At 36.7% G+C, this 18,076-nt stretch overlaps 1 protein-coding gene across 7 annotated transcripts in view; it reads right to left on the bottom strand.

Annotated features, from left to right (window-relative positions):
* The window catches only part of FHIT (fragile histidine triad diadenosine triphosphatase), a 641,137-nt gene extending 623,661 nt beyond the window's left edge, over positions 1-17,476 (bottom strand). For 4 of the 7 annotated variants that reach the window (XM_072875906.1, XM_072875908.1, XM_072875904.1 and 1 more), the window contains exons 1-2: positions 17,354-17,472; positions 8,434-8,544 (exon numbers count right to left, since the gene is read on the bottom strand). The gene's annotated coding sequence lies outside the window, so the exon portion shown is untranslated. Of the gene's footprint in view, positions 1-8,433; positions 8,545-17,353 lie in introns of all 7 variants that reach the window. The other 3 variants (XM_072875907.1, XM_072875902.1, XM_072875905.1) reach the window with 2 other exon arrangements.
* Positions 17,477-18,076: the final 600 nt, after the last annotated feature.

Below are 18,076 nucleotides of genomic sequence, written 5' to 3'. Positions count from 1 at the left end.
CTCATACAGAAATATTTTTTTTGTTTTATTTTAGTGGAATAGAAAAATTACTAATTGAATGATAGTAGACATGTAAAGAGAACTGAAAAGTAGTATTTAATAATCTATTCCAATTATTTCCCTAAATCTTGCAAGATTCACTTGCATTATATTGTGGTGATGAAATACCCCATGCAATACTACTAGCATGCACAGTTTAAAGTTTAAATAACTGTGGTATACAGATCATGCTACATGGTGGATCTAGATAACATTTGGAAAAGCAGATATTGAGATGAAGCTCTGATTTTACTCTGACATTCAATCATCAGAATCTTTATTAAGTGACATACAAAACTATTTTATTTAACAGAATTACACTATGTATATGTTTCAGCACAGGTAACTTTTGCCCAAAAGCACTAGAAATGTAGAAGGAAACAGCAGAAGTCTGAGACATCCAAAAGTAATTTCCTTCTCAATATTTCACTAATTTGTGTTGGCAGTCTGAGTCAAGCTCAAATCATAGACTCTGGCCAAGATCAAATTCCCAGCCTATTAGATTCCACACTTGTATTTATAGGTATTTCAATACACCATATTCAAAACATTTTATATATTTCAGGTTTTGATGTATATATTTTTCTGTTTTGTTTATATTACATAATTGCCTTTCTAGTTCAACATAAAAATTTTCAGAAAAAATATTTCCAAGAAAAACTTCTCATGGAGCTGTTCAGTTAAGAAGATTCATATTTTTGCACAGTTAAAAACTTACATAATTCTTAAAAATAATTGTTGTTTACTTGCTTTGATTTCTAAATGTCTTTGATCTCATTCATTAATATTCATTAGTCTTCGGATGTTGGACTAATGAGACTCTTATGCATTTATGAGAAGCTATTTAAACAATGTTATCAGATTTTTTCTGATTTATGTTTTTCATCAACACTGACAATATTTATTCTTTGCATTCTCCATCTTTTTCTTCAAACTTCCTGAAGACATAGTCTACATACCCTAAAACAAAGTGGAACTCAACAAATGCGTAACTAATTCAGTCAATTATGAGCACAGAACCCTAAATGGATAACAGCATAAACACATAATATATATGGACAGAATGAATAATCCTCATACTCAGCATCATTTACTTCCATGTTTTACATACATTATTTATGTTTATGATGGAACATCTCTGAAGCAAAAAAGAAAGAATACAGACACAACTTTTCAGCGTCAGGAATTTACAGGCACAAAAGCAGCCATGCTGTTGCCAGAATTGATTGCCAGAAATTGCTGTTGCCAGAAATACCAGCCACAGGTATTTCACATCACAGGTGCACACACAACAACATGCACAAACAGCTAGTCACTTGTATTCTTTGCATTTAAGAAAACATTAGTTGTTTTCCTATTTAGTTTCCACTGTTTGCAGTACATATCCACAAGAAGTTGAAAGTAAGAGTGTCCCAACATACGCTGCACAACATACCTACAGTACGTACGCTGCATAAGTTAAAGTGCCCAGAGGAACCAATGGAAGCTTACAGGCTGAGACAATCCGTCAGAACATGCCAACAAACAGTTTCGGGTTAAACATCCACTGCTCATTAAACCCTTCTTCTACACTGTTAAGAGTTTTGCTATGTCCCCATTCAAAACACTGATTTACACTAGAAGTAACTTAGGCAAAGCAGTCCTACCCTACTACATCTAATGTGTATGCAAAGATAATTAAAGTATGCAATAACTTTCAAAGAAATATTGCTACTTCAGAAGTAAGCACCTATGAAGTCAGCGCCCGTAACTCTTACTTCTCCGAGCAACTGCAAAGGTCTTTTGCTGAAATATCATTTTGGTTAAAGAAATGACTTGGCGTAAACCTCAATGCTAAGCATGTCAATGCCACACATTCACATTTGCTTCACCGGCATCTGGATTTATCCTCAACTGGTCTTACTAGACCAGTTGACTACTGTGTCTATTATACTTCTTACACTCTGGGCTTTCACTGGTATTTTTCCAACTTAAAGATCAAATACAATATATTAATTTTTTTAAAAAAAATTATTTTGAGATAAAGCTACACAATTTGAAACCACTCATTACAGCATTCTACCTAGGAATTAACTCTTACACCACAAGAGAAATATCCTTTACAAGCTTCCTAATGACAATACAATAAACGTGCCAAAGCAGGAAAGGACATAATTATACAGTGCCCACTACAGCATACAAAAACCAGAACATTTGACTACACACCCATATACCAAATTTCCATACACACAGAGAAAGCCGTTGCTCTAGTCTCAGTATCAAATAATAACAAAAAAGTTCAAAGGACTAAGTATCCCTAATTCTAGGCCTCCCAGTATATCTCACAGGACTCTCAGTGCCTAATAGCGTTGGAATCCACCAAACAACCCAAACATTTCAAGAGAGTTGTTTTATGCATAACGAAGTTTAAAAGATCTTCACTAGTACCAATGTTTGATTACCTGTAAAGCTACACATATTAATATGAATTTGGTTCTACATTACAATACAATTCTGTAAAAAAAAAAAGGAAGTAATTTTAGAAGCTTTAAGTAGTAACCAAAGTATTTATATAAGCTAGATGCTGTGGATAATCATCCATTTCTAATTCTGATTATGTGCAACATCAGGCCTTATATATCACTCTCAAAGGTAAGTATTATTAATCTTCCTCCAAAGAACAATATTTTCTCACTCTACCTTTTCTCCCTTTCTATTCCTCTCTTTTCACCTGAACATAAGTCTACATTTAGATACTGATACTCGGTCACCGCTCGGAGATACACCACTACATACACCACTAGCATACATCATATTGAGATTTTATCCCAGCTAATCAAGTCTTTAAAAACAACAAGTCACACATCAGAATTAACGTGACAGGGAAAGTGTTAATGTCACAATACTAGAAGGCAAGTTTTTTTCCTGATACCTGGGAAAGTTAAAAACAGGATAAAATGTTATTTAATAGAAATTGTCCCAAATAAATAAAATACATACAATAGTTATGTATGTTTTATGTTATAAAACACTTACATTCTAAGTTGTACTTCAAATATCCTAAAGTTCCCAAATTTTTAATTTTTTTTTTAGTTTTGTTAAATCATACTGTCAAGGCCTAATAGCTACTGCTTCAGTTGCAGCACTGGGAACGATACATCTCAACAGGTATAAAACACAAGAGCTATTTAATGGACTAGGACTCAAACAGCAAAATTGAGGAAAAGCTGACACAAAAATCTCTCTCATTGAAGACACTTGGATAAAGAAAAAAAGACAGTGCCTCCTACTAAGAATAATGAATCAGTGGAGGGAAGCTTACAAATTATACTAATTAGTAAGCAGCAGGCAAGAATAGGAGCCTCAAAGCAGTAGCAGCATCTTGGCAAAACTCCCACAAGAAAACGCACCACCAGTCTAGGCCTCACCATCCTTCTGTGTCTTTAAAAGTACACGTACCCAGCGGTCAACTGTCTGCCTATGAAATTAGAGTCAACCAGCCTGGCCAAATACCCAATTTACTAAAGCAGTTTTTTTAAACTAAAAAGAAATCTGTGTGACCAATCTGTTGCTACTAATATCCAAGCTGGGTTATGGCCACACGAACTGAAACAACTGCAGCTTAAATATATACTAAATTAATCTTTGGCAAGGAAGATTAGTGCTCTACTTAGAAAAACATCTATTACTCACTACTGAAAGAGCCGCAACTTCTTAGATGAGATTTATGTTCTTTTATCCATAAAGAGAGATGCAGAACAATTTTCTAACCTTTCATGTAACTACAAAATATGTCCATCCTTCACATAAAATGCGCACTAAAACAGAGTTTTGTTAAGTTTTGGTATTATGTTCATTCAATAAGCAAGTTCTGCCTCATTCAGATTTCGTCTCCTAAAGTCAGGAAAGAAACAATGTCAGAATACTTTTGACAGAAAAATCTGATTTGATTAAACAGCTCAAGACCTTCCAAGTGAATGTAAACTTTGAAAAAGGTACTCATGTTTATGTGAAAAGTCATCATTATTATTGTTTTGAGAATCTCTTCATCACTATGAGTTATCATTTTAAAAGTAAACAAAAATATTTCCACCATTCTACAGACAGAACTACAATGTAAGGGGACTTATATAACAGCCTGTTTTAGGACAAAAATTAGCCACCTTACAGATGCAGTTTCTTTTGTATTCAATAGAAGCCCACTTCCTTACTAATTGTCATCAGTCCTGTGACTGAAAACCGCAATTAGTTATGCTGCACTGACACACACATGAATCCTTTTGTTGTAATATTATTCAACCTGAACATTAATAAGCAGGACTTAAAAATTCTAAGGGATTGCACCACCACCCCTATTTTATTAAACCATTTGTGGCAAGAGACAGTTAAATATTGTGTATCCTTCAAATACATTATTCTAGCTAGGAAAATGTTAGTCTGCCACATGAATTAAACAAGCCAAGAAACCAAAAACCAAATAAGAGTACTGTTTAATTTGTGCAAACAGTACTTAATTTTTAAGATCACATAAAATATGAAAATATAAAATGCATTACTAATATTGTTTTATTTTCAAATGGACCTCACAGCTACAAATGAGCTTCACTAGAGAAATAAAACTGACAGCGAAAAAACAACAAAGGGAAACTATTTTCATTAGTTCAAGTGAAACTAACAAGGGCTACCAGCAGTAAAAACCTAACTTCTTTAAATTCCAAAATGAATCTCCTCTCCTGACCTTTATAGAGCTCAAGATGCATACGTACACAGAATAAACAAAATAATTTGAAAGCAAGTTCACTGAGTGCGCCTGACCTTTGAAACAGCACAGATAATTTTAATCAGATTTGCACAGTGTTAGGCTGTCTCAGTTTCCATGTAGCAACACAAAGATGACAAAACTAAAGAAAAAAAAGACAACATTTTCCCAAAATAAAAGCATCTTGAAGTATTTTTTTAAGTAGCCAGCAGCCCTAAGAGTCTCAGGTTCAGGAAAGATTCCCCTGAAATTCTACTCCCTCAGTGTCCAGCTAAAGCTGCACAATTCAGCTCTAGAGAGAAAAGCCCTTTCTGCCAGTTATGCAAGTTTCTGTCAGGTTGAAGAACTGACACCTAAAAAGAAAATACAAGTTACACAAATAGTTTAAAAATCGGTTTTTGTAGGAGTGGCCAGTAGTTGCCTCCTTGACCACCTAGCATACAGTAGGCTACTTAAAGCTTCTCAGTTATGCTTATTATCTTTGGTTTTCAGAGATAATGAGTAAAAAAAAAAAAGATTTGCAGCATAAATAATCTGACAGCAGTGCTGACTAGTAAAAACGTCTACTTACAAAGAAGAGAAGTTCTCATAACTATACACAAATTGGCCTTAGTTGAAACTAGCTGACAATACCTTCCTTTCTGGAAGGACAGATGTTACAACAAGAGTTATAAACCACTTATCAGCCACCAAAGCTGATTCTTGTTTGTAACACTTGGAAAAAACAAAGAAAGCCTTATACTTTATGGAGGCTCCAAAGCAACTTACTGCAAGTATGGTTGTACTACTTATGCCTGATGAAATGAGGAGAATTAACATGGAGAGCTGAAAGCCCTGTTTTGATTCAGGACATGCAACTGCCATCAGATTGGACCTTCCACACTGCCAGTGACAACAGGGTTCTCAAGCTGGAAGACATAGCATGAGAGTAAAATACAACTAACTAAACAAAGACACTTATAAAATGCTGAAGTTTGGCTTTCGCACTTTTGAGAAAAGAATAACAGTGAGTACAACAGAGATCCTCATTAATTTAGTACTTACCCAAGACGAAACTCCATTTGAGGGATACAATAGGACAATATAGCTTTGTCAAATAATGCATTTTAACAGCACTAGTTCAAATTACTTCTAGTGTAGCTGGTTTTAAAGCTTAACTTCTTAGCATTTACAGGGAAATGTTCAGTTTAACAAACCACTTAGACATTAGAACAGCCAGAAAGTACAAAGTAAATACTGTTAACTACATGAATTTGTAACTATGCATGGCTCACAAATGAATTTTATACATTGGCTGCTTCCTTGTAGAACCACCACTACCCTTGTAGTATATACGAGCAGCAAGGTGAGCCAAATGTGTTTCTAAAGATAGAATTTGGTCACCTTAACCACACTCAGATCATTAAGAGCAAATATCATAACATTTGACATAGCCTCTGAGACAATAAGCAACAGAACAGAGTTTATACATCACTTGAAAACAAGCATTGTTGAGAGGTAATACATGTTAAGGTGGGATCATGAACAAGACATTTTTCCAGAACAGCAATTCACCGTTTGTGTGTCACTGATTCATTATTTGCATTTATTGTAGGCCAGCCAACCCTTTTTAATTATGGAAACAATCACATTCCTCTTTTGCCAGGCTATTTTGGTCTTTTTCTCTCTCCTTTGCTCACAGTGGATTTTATCCTAGAGCTTGTCTTTTGCCACAGCTATCTGATATCCTCATCTATTCCTAATAAAGGACTTTAACTTATTCAGCTTATCAGGAAGGTTGAGAAGGGAGCTGATCACTGGGTACAGACACTTACAGTCTGACAAGGTAAAGCATTCTGACCTTGCAAACAGAGTCATACAGGACCTAGCACTTGGAAATGAACATGAGAGACACTGAAACTTGAGTAAGGCCCAATTTCCAGACACTGAAAGTAACTTAAAATGAGCTGAAAAGATTGTAAATAAGTATTGAAGTAACTTACGACAATGTTATTGCATTACAATTTATTAACATGAAATGAAAGTTACCACCCTGCTACAAGGTAAATTCCAATTTTGTTTTGTTTGGGGTAGGAGAAGGAAGCCTATATGTACCACTAATTACTACAGTTTCCACTTAGGAAAGCTCCAATCCATGGAATGTTCATCGGAGTCTAGTGGAAAAAATATTAGTTCAATCATCATTAGTTCATCATAAAAGGAAAAAGAATGTTTCTATAAAAAGATATGAATAGTGCAATGCTCTGTTGAACTCCACTTTCAGGAAAAGCTCATTCAGTCAAAACCTGGACTTTTCTTCAAGACTTTTTTCTTTTAAAACAAATTTAGAAAAACTTAGACTGAAGAAAACCCAGCCTTGATCTGATTATTAGTTAAAATTGCTTTTATCTTTTTTCAACTACAGCTTGCAAAATTTTTTCTAACATCCTTAAAAATCAAAATGGACAATTACATGTTTCATTGTTTTCAACAGGAAACAACACTAACAGCAACATCTGTTAAGCAGCAACACCTGTCTTAACCAGGGAGGCAGGGGTGTGGAAAAGACTTTGCTGTACACACTCACTCCAGTTTAACTTCATAATAAGTTCTCCTAAACTGTCAGGCAAAGTTTAAAGTAAGAAGTTTCTCCTAGGAACACCAAATATTTATAGTCACATGTATTTCAAGGAATAGGTTTTCAGGCAGCATTTATTTTGAATTTGTTTAAAACTTTTAATTCAATATATATACGATGCTGGCTGCTAAAGGTATATAGGGAAAATTATTCAGAAAGCATATGCACGAAAAACTGTTGATCCACTAACAGTGTAGGCCAACAATCTATCCATGCTCTATTTGACTAGTTAAATTTACAATGCAGAACTTGTAAGACATGTCCATAATCCACACTAATAAAAATATATTTTCATGCTGAACTTCTGTACAATACTTTTATGCCAATACATACTTCTTAATGTATATTTTTATGCCGATACTTCTGTACACAGTAATGCAACTCAGCTGCTGATCCATTACAACATGGCCACATCCCAGTTTGATGCTAACATTGAATAAATCCAGTTTTGATGCAGTGCCTGTATGGCTGGAAGTCTGTAAATAGTATCTGCAAAGAAGTGACAACATTCAGCTTATCTCTAAAATTGACTGTAAGCATCCCACTGTCATTAAGAGCTAAGGAGCAGCAGCCACCTTTCAACAGAGAAATCCAATAATAGATGAATTATTATCTAGCCCACTTTGGATCACAATCAAACTGGTTTAAATGAACCTGTTGAACTTATGGAAGCATTTGCACAGATATGGCTAGTGCTAAAGGGCTGTTGAGAAATTGTTCCTTTTCACCTTAGCTGGGACAATTCACAAATAAAGCAGCACTTTGTCTATATTACTGCAGTGTAAATCTGGTTCAGAGGATGAGGCACCCTCGGTTACCCCATGTTTCCAAGCACAATTTTCTGGGTAGTAAGGCTAGCAATTCTTCCACCTAAAGCAACTCCCACTTCTCTCTCCAGACCTTGCATAAGCTTATGTAAGCAACTGTCTGTAGGCTGTACAATCAGTTGGAACAATGAACTTTTCAAGTTTGTCAAGGTTGAAAACAACCCTTTTTTGTCTAGTCAATTTGCTCAGATGTCTCCACTGGTCTGACTCACCACACGATCCAAAAAACAGCTGTACCAGGATAACAAATGCGTTACACGTGGGAAAGGAAACCAGCAGCTGAGATGGAGTTGCTTGATCTGGAATTCCTTGAGCTGGTTATGCTATTAAAAACAGAATAAATAAAAACAAGGAAAGAAAGCTTCTGTTAATAAGTCCTACTTTTCACAGCGGTTGAACCTCATTAAGACTGACTGTCCTAAAAAAAGCAGTAGTGCTTATGCTGTTAGTTAGCAGGCAGTTTAGAAATTGGGGGTTTTTCATCACTTCTCAATTAAATGATTACACAAATATCTCTAGATAGACCCCTGTATGCAGACTCAAGCACTAGCTCAGTATTTCTTGCATCTACATAGCAAGCAGTCTTACAAGTACAGGTGTAGCTCACTCCCATTATCAAGCTATCTTTCCCACCCTTGACTTTGAACATTTCTGCAGTGGTTTCTGCAGGGGCTCAATCCACAGCTTCGAAACTGACAGTCACTTCAATTGCCTGTATGGCTATATCCTTCTAGATGCTAGTAGCAGCAACACATTTAGTGTGGCAACAGCAGTCCCAAAAACATATTCTTACCATTTGAACGATTAAAATGTGATTGTAATCTCCAATGCTTAGAGGAAAGGATATAATATCATCTGATCACCATCAGTCCCCAAGTATCTAAGTTTCCATCATATGTTTTCATAAGGTAGTATAGTACAAAAACACGTGTGAATTAACAGCTGTACAATAGGTGGTTTCTTACAACACTGGAAAACATTATTTGGTAGTTGCATCATACAATCTCAACACACAAAACTAAAAATTAGTTAAGATGTGGGTCTTATAATAAACAGAAAGCATTCAAGGAATAATGTAGGGTGATTTTATCTTTTCTAATGCTGCCTTCATATTCATATTTTCAATGTACAGACAAAAAATGCTCACATACATGCTAAGTGTATCTCAAAAACTAACATTACACTAGAAAAAAATACAGGGAAAAAAGCTGCCAAACACAGAATAAAACCTCTTTGTACTTAGATATTTTCTTTTCAAATTTTAAAGCACTTGTCTACAACTTTAGGCACACAAATCCTTTAAAAATACTTGTTTTCCTAAGAAAGCCCTTTTCATTTGTTTGACTACTCCCATAAAAACATCTATACTAAAATGCACTACTTTGTCTAACATTAGAGTACCTAGAAGTGTATCTTGAGTTCAAAATAAAAAACACAGTAAGATTCTTTTCACTGTGTTCCATGAACGTCCAAACACCACCAAATCTCTCCTGTTTTAAATCCTGCACTTACTATCCTCTTATATAACAACTGCAAAGACTAATCCTGATTGTTATAAAGTTGCAGACCAGTAACTACTTACAATCTCACACTGAACAGCTTAATTACTACAGTCCAATGGCCGAGAACACCCTTCCTCTTCCAATTCAGTACTTAGTACACAACTTACGATAAATCAATTTATAATAATTATATTAATAACAAATATTTAATAATACCTATAAATAATAATAGAGTTTTTAATAGGCAAATGGCTAGTCTTACACAAGTCTGTAATGATAACTGAACCAAAAATATTAGTTGATAATCTGCATGCAGCAACACGCAAACAGGCACAATAGTTTGACAATTAACATTTCACAAAACAATAACATCCCTGTAGTTTCATGATGATTTCAATACAATTTCTATGAAAGCTTGCATAGCAATGGGGGCTGAAGTCCAGGGTCATAAAATTTTCTATTGAAATATTGTGTAGACTATTAACTCTTCATTCGAGATGTGCTTGTCTGTATTTCGTTTTTTTCCACAAATACATGAACGTAATCATATTTTAAACAAGACTACACAGTTTCCTCAGCAAAACATCTCCCTAATAAAAAATATGACTGAAGAGATTTATAAACCTTAGGTTTAGGCAAGCTCCCTTCTGTCCTTCCCCATCTCCTTCTAAAATTGGATGTTTTAAAGCCGAATTTGACCTGAAAACTTCTCTGCAATGAATAAGATTCTGCTATTCTGAAATAGTATTCATCTCAACCATATAATTCTTAAATATTTAATAACACAACATGCACTAAAAAGAGACTGAAAGCCTGAAATCATTAGGAGATGTCCCAGCACAAGAAATAAAAAGGAGACATACATTTCTCTGCAAGTGTAATTTCAAAGTCCTTTCACATAGGGATCTAAAGACTGTCAGCTTGGTTGCTCTGCTACTGTATATTAAATAAGCATGTAAGGAAGCTACTGGTTTTGATTCATTGAGATGCCAAAGATCATGGGTAAAATATATAAAATTAATGATTTTTTTTTTTAAAGTGGAATATCAAGAAGGTGGTAAGAATTAGATACAGCATCAAGAAGAACAAAATACTGGCAACAGAAAACCACATAAAGTCCAGCACCAATTCATTTTAGTGACCATTTAGAAAAATAATAATGCATGAATGCCATTTAAAAGCTATTTCCAAATCCAAAACCACTACGAAATACTTTACTTGATACCAGTTCAGGGAATCATTATATTGTTTTTATTAACAGAACCCTGTTTCTCAGTCTTAATACAAGCTAAATACAAATTTGAGCCTTGTATGTTACCTAGTGCTTTCTAACATGCCTTCATTATCTCTCAGTTCTCAGTTAAGACTTGTACACAAATCCAGCAAAACAGTTTAGAAGGTACTTTATTTTCAGTATTTGCATAATACCACTGAACAGGACAAATAATATGCATACTTAGTGCTAAATGTCAGCAATATGCCAATTTAAAGCCTTATTCTTTAACATTTCAGAAACCATTTTGAAAACAAATTAAATGACATATGTAAACTATTCCAACAAGTCAGTGTGCAATGACTTCTAAACAGCAGACTACCTTCCAAGGCAAATACCTACCAGACACATCAGATTTTTAGCAACTTAAGACCTTGCTAAATCTGTGCAAATGCTAATGCTAAAAAATTTTCTGTTCAGAAGAATGAATATAAACGTTTTTGACTATTCATGCACTAAGCCACAGTGTCATTTTGATAAAGTAACAGGCAGCACTGCAGTGCCAATACAAAAAATCTGTACTTCAGAGTATCTAGAAATGTGAAGCTGATAAATGTAGTTGCTGAGTTGGTTGCATTACATTGCAAGTCTGATGAGCTACACTGGGAATATTCAGTATTGCAGTGAAAACTGATACGAGGAAAAGCACACATTCTGATTAAAATCAAAGGTTTATTTACATCTCACAATTAGAACATTTTCTTTAGTGTTGCCCACAAGGTTAAAAATAGCTCTTTTACCAAGGCCTATTTATCATTGTTCAAGTTCACTACTAGAATAACCACACCACTTCCAAAAAAAGTAGGCCATTAGAAGCACTATATCATTTTTAAAGTTTCTACTGTAATTTTAAATGTTTGAGAATTATGGTTTGTTTTTGAAGAATCAGATTTGGCATTAGCCAACCCTCTCTACCATCCAAGGATACTCTTGTTTCTCATGGCACAAAGGAATATATCCCCAAAGGAAATATAGTATACAGCATACCTGGTTTTTAACACAGGAAAACCAGATATTATCTATCAATGACCTATCTTGAATTCATTAAATCATCACCTTGCTAGGCATGATCTACCCAAAGTCTACATTTTGCCCATCTACTCACTGTTGACCATTAAAATATGCCTGACCTTTCCAAGTTCCTTCTAAGAAGAAGCAGAAAGCAAAAATTACTAGGGGCTTCTGGCCATGATCATCTATTTGATTTTCAGCAAATACCAATGCTTGACTCTGCTACGGAGTTGCATGTTGATAATTAAGTGATTCCTACACATTTCCCTTTGTCTTTTTTTTTTTTTTAATGTGACAGGACTGTGTTTTTCTGTGCAGTTTTTCTAAGACCCAAGGGATCTGTGGCTCTTCTGGAGAAGACAATATTACCAAAACACATTAACTGTTCAACAACTTTCACTTACACGAAGACAAATCAGTATTCTGATTCCTTACAACACAATCACCATTTCTGTGCTGTGTACATAATAAAGCAAGAATAAACTGTAATCTAGAGATTCCTGACAGAAGAGTGGCACCAGGGCCAACAGACATACACCACTATATACACTCATACTCCCAAGCTCTTTTTTTTTTTTTTTTTTTTTTACAGGAGTCAGTGCTCTAATTTACTTTTACCTTAAGTATTTTAAAATTCTGTACTCCTGGGTCTTCATTACAAATATTTGCAAGGAGAACATTTCACTTGAAATGTACATCGGAACACTATCTTGCCTGTCTTCTGTTCCAAGGAAGCTGAAACCTGGTAACTTAAACAGAATAATTGGCAGAAGCAAGGTGAAGTAATCTTGTAAGATCTGGAAAAGCAAGTAGGAGTGGAAAGGTCCAGTATCAGCAGCTGACTTTAACAAGGACAAAGCATCAACAAAGGAAAATTAAGTTCAAAAACGGTGTTAGCTGTTTTGTCTATTCATTATGAAAACTTGCTTTTTTTCTTGAACTCTACTTGGTCTGTGACACCACTTACATATAAGAAGTAAGACGGGAGGAAAAAGAAATTTCTAGTTGCACTAAAAAGGAGTCTGGTCAACAAAGCATCTCCTTAGAAACGTCAGTAACATACTGTCCACAATTATAATAATCTGATTACTGCAAGATGTGCCTCCAGAATGCTAGTTTTCTTCTATTTTAATAATTGCTATGCTGATGAAACTCCTCTTCAACACCACCTCAAGCTAAAGTTTAACCAAACTAAGAATCAAGGATGATTCCTTAATGTTCCATTTGCCAATCAAAGCAAATTCTCTGGCTGAGTATAGATAGCTACATTCTATTAAAATGTAGTAACGAATCATCTGATTACTGTCCCAATCCTTGAAATTCAGCACTACGATATCCACTTCTGGTGGAATATCACAATAATACCAAAAGATCAGCATAAGTAAAACTGAATATCCACAAAAACTCATGAAGTTTGCAACGTTCATCTCCTGTACTTCACCTGAAGACAGCAGAAAACAAGTAAAATAGACCTTCAATACATTGTGCTGTCTAGCTATAGGATTTCTCATGTTAATGATTTCAACTTTCGGCGGTAGGGTAGTATTTTTCAAAATAACAAAGTCCGGCGCACTCAAACCCAGTATTTTCTTCCACCCTGTTACCAGAACCATCTGCAGGAACCTATCTGTATATCTTCTCCTCTCTGAAGGTAACCTCAGCCCTCCCACTCTGATACACCTCCCTGAGGGATTACATTCTGTTGAACCTCCATGTAGGGTCCTTTTATAGTACAGGATTCCTTCTCACAATCTAAGCACTTGTAGGGAAGTGCTCTTCTTAACAACTCTGCAATCCGTTCCTTGTAGGAATACAATTAACATATCTACTGTCTTCAAATTTAAGGGGGGACGGTAATTAGTCTTAATAAAGGACTTCTGCGGAAGCTCTTTCAGCAGCTGAGTCACTTATTGGCTTTTGAGAGAACAAGCAAATTTTAATTGCATACTCACCAATAAGACTGCATCAAGATAGAAAGTGATGGGTTAGTCATAAACAGGACTAGACCCAGCTTATAGATACAACCAAAAAAAGCATGGGAATCAAGTTCAACTAATGCAAGTGTCATATTATGAATCTGCTTCTCATACAACGCAATTTTATCCTTCCTTTGTGTGCATGCTATTATGTAAAAGAGGTACTACTTCACTAGAAAAACTTACAAACACTCAGAAGTGAAAGGCTTCAAATTCTGGCATTGAGTATTTATGATGGATATTCTGAATTATCCTGTAGCTTTACGGACAATTGTATTTCCCTCATGTAGACTCAACCACCCAAAGGAACCCAGTAGGCATTTGATCACCAAATAAACCAAACCCAGATTTGGTTAGGCCTTTTTTAAAAAAAAAAATCTCATTAGATACACATTTTAATGTTGCACTCAGAAAACACGAGTTATAAACTACAAGTGTGCACAAATAACACCTTGTGCCAAACACATCTGACAGTTTTATTTGATAAATTACTGGTGTAGTAGAGAAAGACAAGAATGAACACAGTTTATTAAGATCTTCTTTAAAGCGTTCATCTTCCCCTAGAGCTTATGGAAATAACAAAGCAACAAAAACACACAGCTCTGTAAGAATAATTTAAATGTAAGTGCAAAGAATCTATACTAAGGCAAACAAGACATTTAAGCTATTATTTAAAAAAGGAGAAAACATGGATGATACCAGTCAACCTAAGTTCCACTTAAAAACAATGAATCTTAATGCACAAAATAAAACATTGCCTACATAGCACCAAATTCTTTGGAAATAATCAACTTGCATTTTGGAATCCTTCTAGTATTAGAATTTGAGCTATAGAATTCAACAAGCTTTCTTGCAGACTTAATAGATCAACATTTGGGCTTCTGTAGTAAACATTACCAATTTATCTGAAGCTGTTTATATACACACTAATGACATTCTATACACAAATTAGTTGACAAGGTTGAAAAGTGGCAATATTTTTAACTTTTGCAGAGATAGACAAAATTATAAACAAATAAAATTATATAAATAAATGTAATTGACATAAATGAAGCTGCAGACACTGGAGAAGAAAGAATGACTCTGACATGTATAAAACTGAATAATTCTATTTACTGCAAATTCACAAAAGGATTCGTGTGACAGATGACAAAATGAATATGAGAGGATTACACATTGTAACTATAAAAAGGCAAATCCTGTAAAGTACATACACAGTTGTAATATGCAAGACAAGTGGATAATCCTGTGCTCAACATTAAGTTATAGGAGTTGACCCAAGCCATTGTTTCCAATATCATCTCTATATCCTCCAATTTTCCCAACATATAAAAATAACAACTTGGTCACTAGTAAAGTCAATGGAAACTGCAAGCATACAACTCAAAGGCTGTCAAACTAAAATATTTGACTATTACTACAGCCTTAATTTAACACACTCTTCTCATTGTACTCTACAATTGAGACATAAAGCATAACAAAGGCAAAACAAAATTATAAAAAGCTGAACACAAATATCTGAAAAATGGACTCCACTAAAAAACCCTGTTTAATAAATACATAAATGAAAACAGGTAGGCTTCACAGTTTTCACATATTGCTGCCTTAATTCTAAGTTTTCTCAAGACTATAATACCAATTAAATAAACAGCATGTTTTGAAGAGATTTAATTAGAACTTGCATCAGAAGTGCTATACTTGGAAACATAACAGCTCACACTGAATGTAACTAGCAACATTTCTGCCCAAATATCTTACAAGGGAAAAAAATAAACAAGCTGAAAGAAATACAGCTAAAGGTTTCATAGTAAGTGGCAGAATTGACAAGTGACCTAAAGTCAGCTTTTACCAGCACTCTATGCCTAACACTCACAGGAAAAAAGCAGTGTGTGTGTGCAGAATTTCTCTTCAGCACACAGAATGTAACTTTTAAGGATAGGAATAGTACTCTGCTGTCATTCAAAGATTTTAAACTACTCAGAATATCTAAAAATGCATTTAAGGGGAAATATGAAAGCAGGTTATGAAATCAGGGGGCCTACTATTTATTGGAGATAAGAGACATCTTGCCCCGAGGAAAAAGGCAAAGTATTTAATGCCATTTTTCCATTAGCCATTTTAGTGATTCAGTTTAAAATTAAGTAGCCAAAATCTTAGCACATGCTCTGGAATGTCTTATTTGAATCACCAACATACAACATTTGAAAATTAATTACTCAGAAAACTGCTTACAGATGACATAGTATGTGCAATTATTCTTTGAACAGAACTTTGTATTTTCCTATTCTCAAGAATGTTATCTTTTTTTATTACATGAAATCCCACAAGAATAATTTAAGCCTAAGCTGCTTTTTGTCTCAAAAGCAACTTTCACCTCAACATCCCTGAGCTCACGTATTTTTCAGTTCTAGCCTAGAACCAAGAACAAAATGACTATTTTTTTTTAGTTCTCCATCTTGATTTTACTCATTTCCTAAGTGACTTATTAAGAATCTGCAAAATTAATCTGTTCCTTGGACACATGCTATCCTTAGAAAAACACAACTACCTTTGCTACGTGTATCGTGTTGTCACCCAGTCTACCCAGGTTCAGTTAAAATCCTTTACGAACCGTTATAAGAGCACCAGATCGATCACTTGGACAAAGCCTGTAAAGCACCTAAAATGATTTTAAGTGTTACTACCTTATACCTAAATTTAAATTCAAGTGATTGGCCAGAGTCTCTGTGACCCTAACAGAGGTAGGTTGTTGCAATGACTGCTTTGGTTTCGCTGGGGCGCGAAGATTAATTAATTTGCTTTAACTCGCTGCATTTCTGTCCAGAAAGCGGGTTCCCCCACCTCTCCCGCTGACCACCGAGAGGTGAAAGGCAAGCGTGTACGGGCGAGATAGGAAAATGCCACCGCAGACACCGAGTGTGCCGCTTCCGCGCAGGCACGCAGCGCGCTGCCCGCACGCCGCCAAAGGCGAGCCCCACAAGGGGGGAGAGGGCCAAGCGGTCCTGGCAAACGAAACACTTCAACTACTGCGAAATACTCCCACAACGGTTTTTCGATATCCAGCCGGGAGGAAGACGGGGAAGAAAGAGCCAGTGAGCCAGCCTCAGCCCCGGCGCAGGACGGCGGGCTCGGCTGCCCCAGCGCAGCGGCGCTGAGATAACAGCAAGCGGCGCCGGCGGCAGCCGCCTCAGGAAGCGGGCGGCAGCCCCAGGCGCAGCGGCCGGCGGGCGCTGAAGTAAGGCGGCGGGGGACGGCACAGCGCTTCCCTCCCTGCTCTCCTGAGCGGCCGCCGCCACCTCCTCCCCGCTGGAAAGCTCAGCGGCACAAGGAGGGAGAGGGAGGGGGAAAGGAACACAAAATGGAGACTTACACTCCCTCTCCTAACACGCATGCGTTGCGCCGGCGAAAAGGGGCGTGTCGCAGCGCACCGACACCGGCCTGTAGCAGCCGAAGGGCGGGTGGGGAGGAGGGTTCACCACCTAAGTAATGGCCGTCGGGGCGGTCCGTGGGCATGCGCGCTCTGCGCGCGCGTGGGTGGTGGGGTTGGGTGGCTCAGGGAGCGGCTGGGCGCGTGGCGGCACGGTGTTCCCGCCCTGCTCCTCTCCTGTCCCTTCCCCCGGCCGTTACCAGGGGAAGAAGGGTCGCTCCCTCATCGTGAGGAGAGCGGCCGCTTAGCTACAGTGGCCGCCCCTCAGCTGGCCTCAGGTTACAGCCCTCAAGAGGCAAGTTACAGTGGGTGAGTTGAGGAGCACAGCTGGGGCTCTGCTGTGGGCGGTAAAAGCTGTGCCTGAGTTCAGCTGTGCCCGAAGCGAGTTGGTAGGGAAAAAGTCTCACAAGTTGTGTGGGTACCCCCCTTGGCGCAGCGTTACAAGTGGGGAAAGTAGTGTCACGGTGTGTGTCCCATGCTTGTGCTGTTGCCCAGGTATCTGCTTTTGACCCACCCTGGAGATAGAGTTGTAACACTATCAATTTTCCTTTCATTTCATGTGGCTTTAATTTTTAGTTTCTGTGGAGCGGTAAGTGAAACTTTATCCCTCCCTGCCTCAGTGCAGGCAGTGGTAATGTCCCTGTTGAATTACCTGGCACAGACATG

Source organism: Ciconia boyciana, chromosome 11, assembly GCF_034638445.1.
Source record: "Ciconia boyciana chromosome 11, ASM3463844v1, whole genome shotgun sequence".
NCBI classification, from domain to species: Eukaryota; Metazoa; Chordata; class Aves; order Ciconiiformes; family Ciconiidae; genus Ciconia; species Ciconia boyciana.
This window is presented reverse-complemented; position numbering and strand designations above follow the sequence as displayed.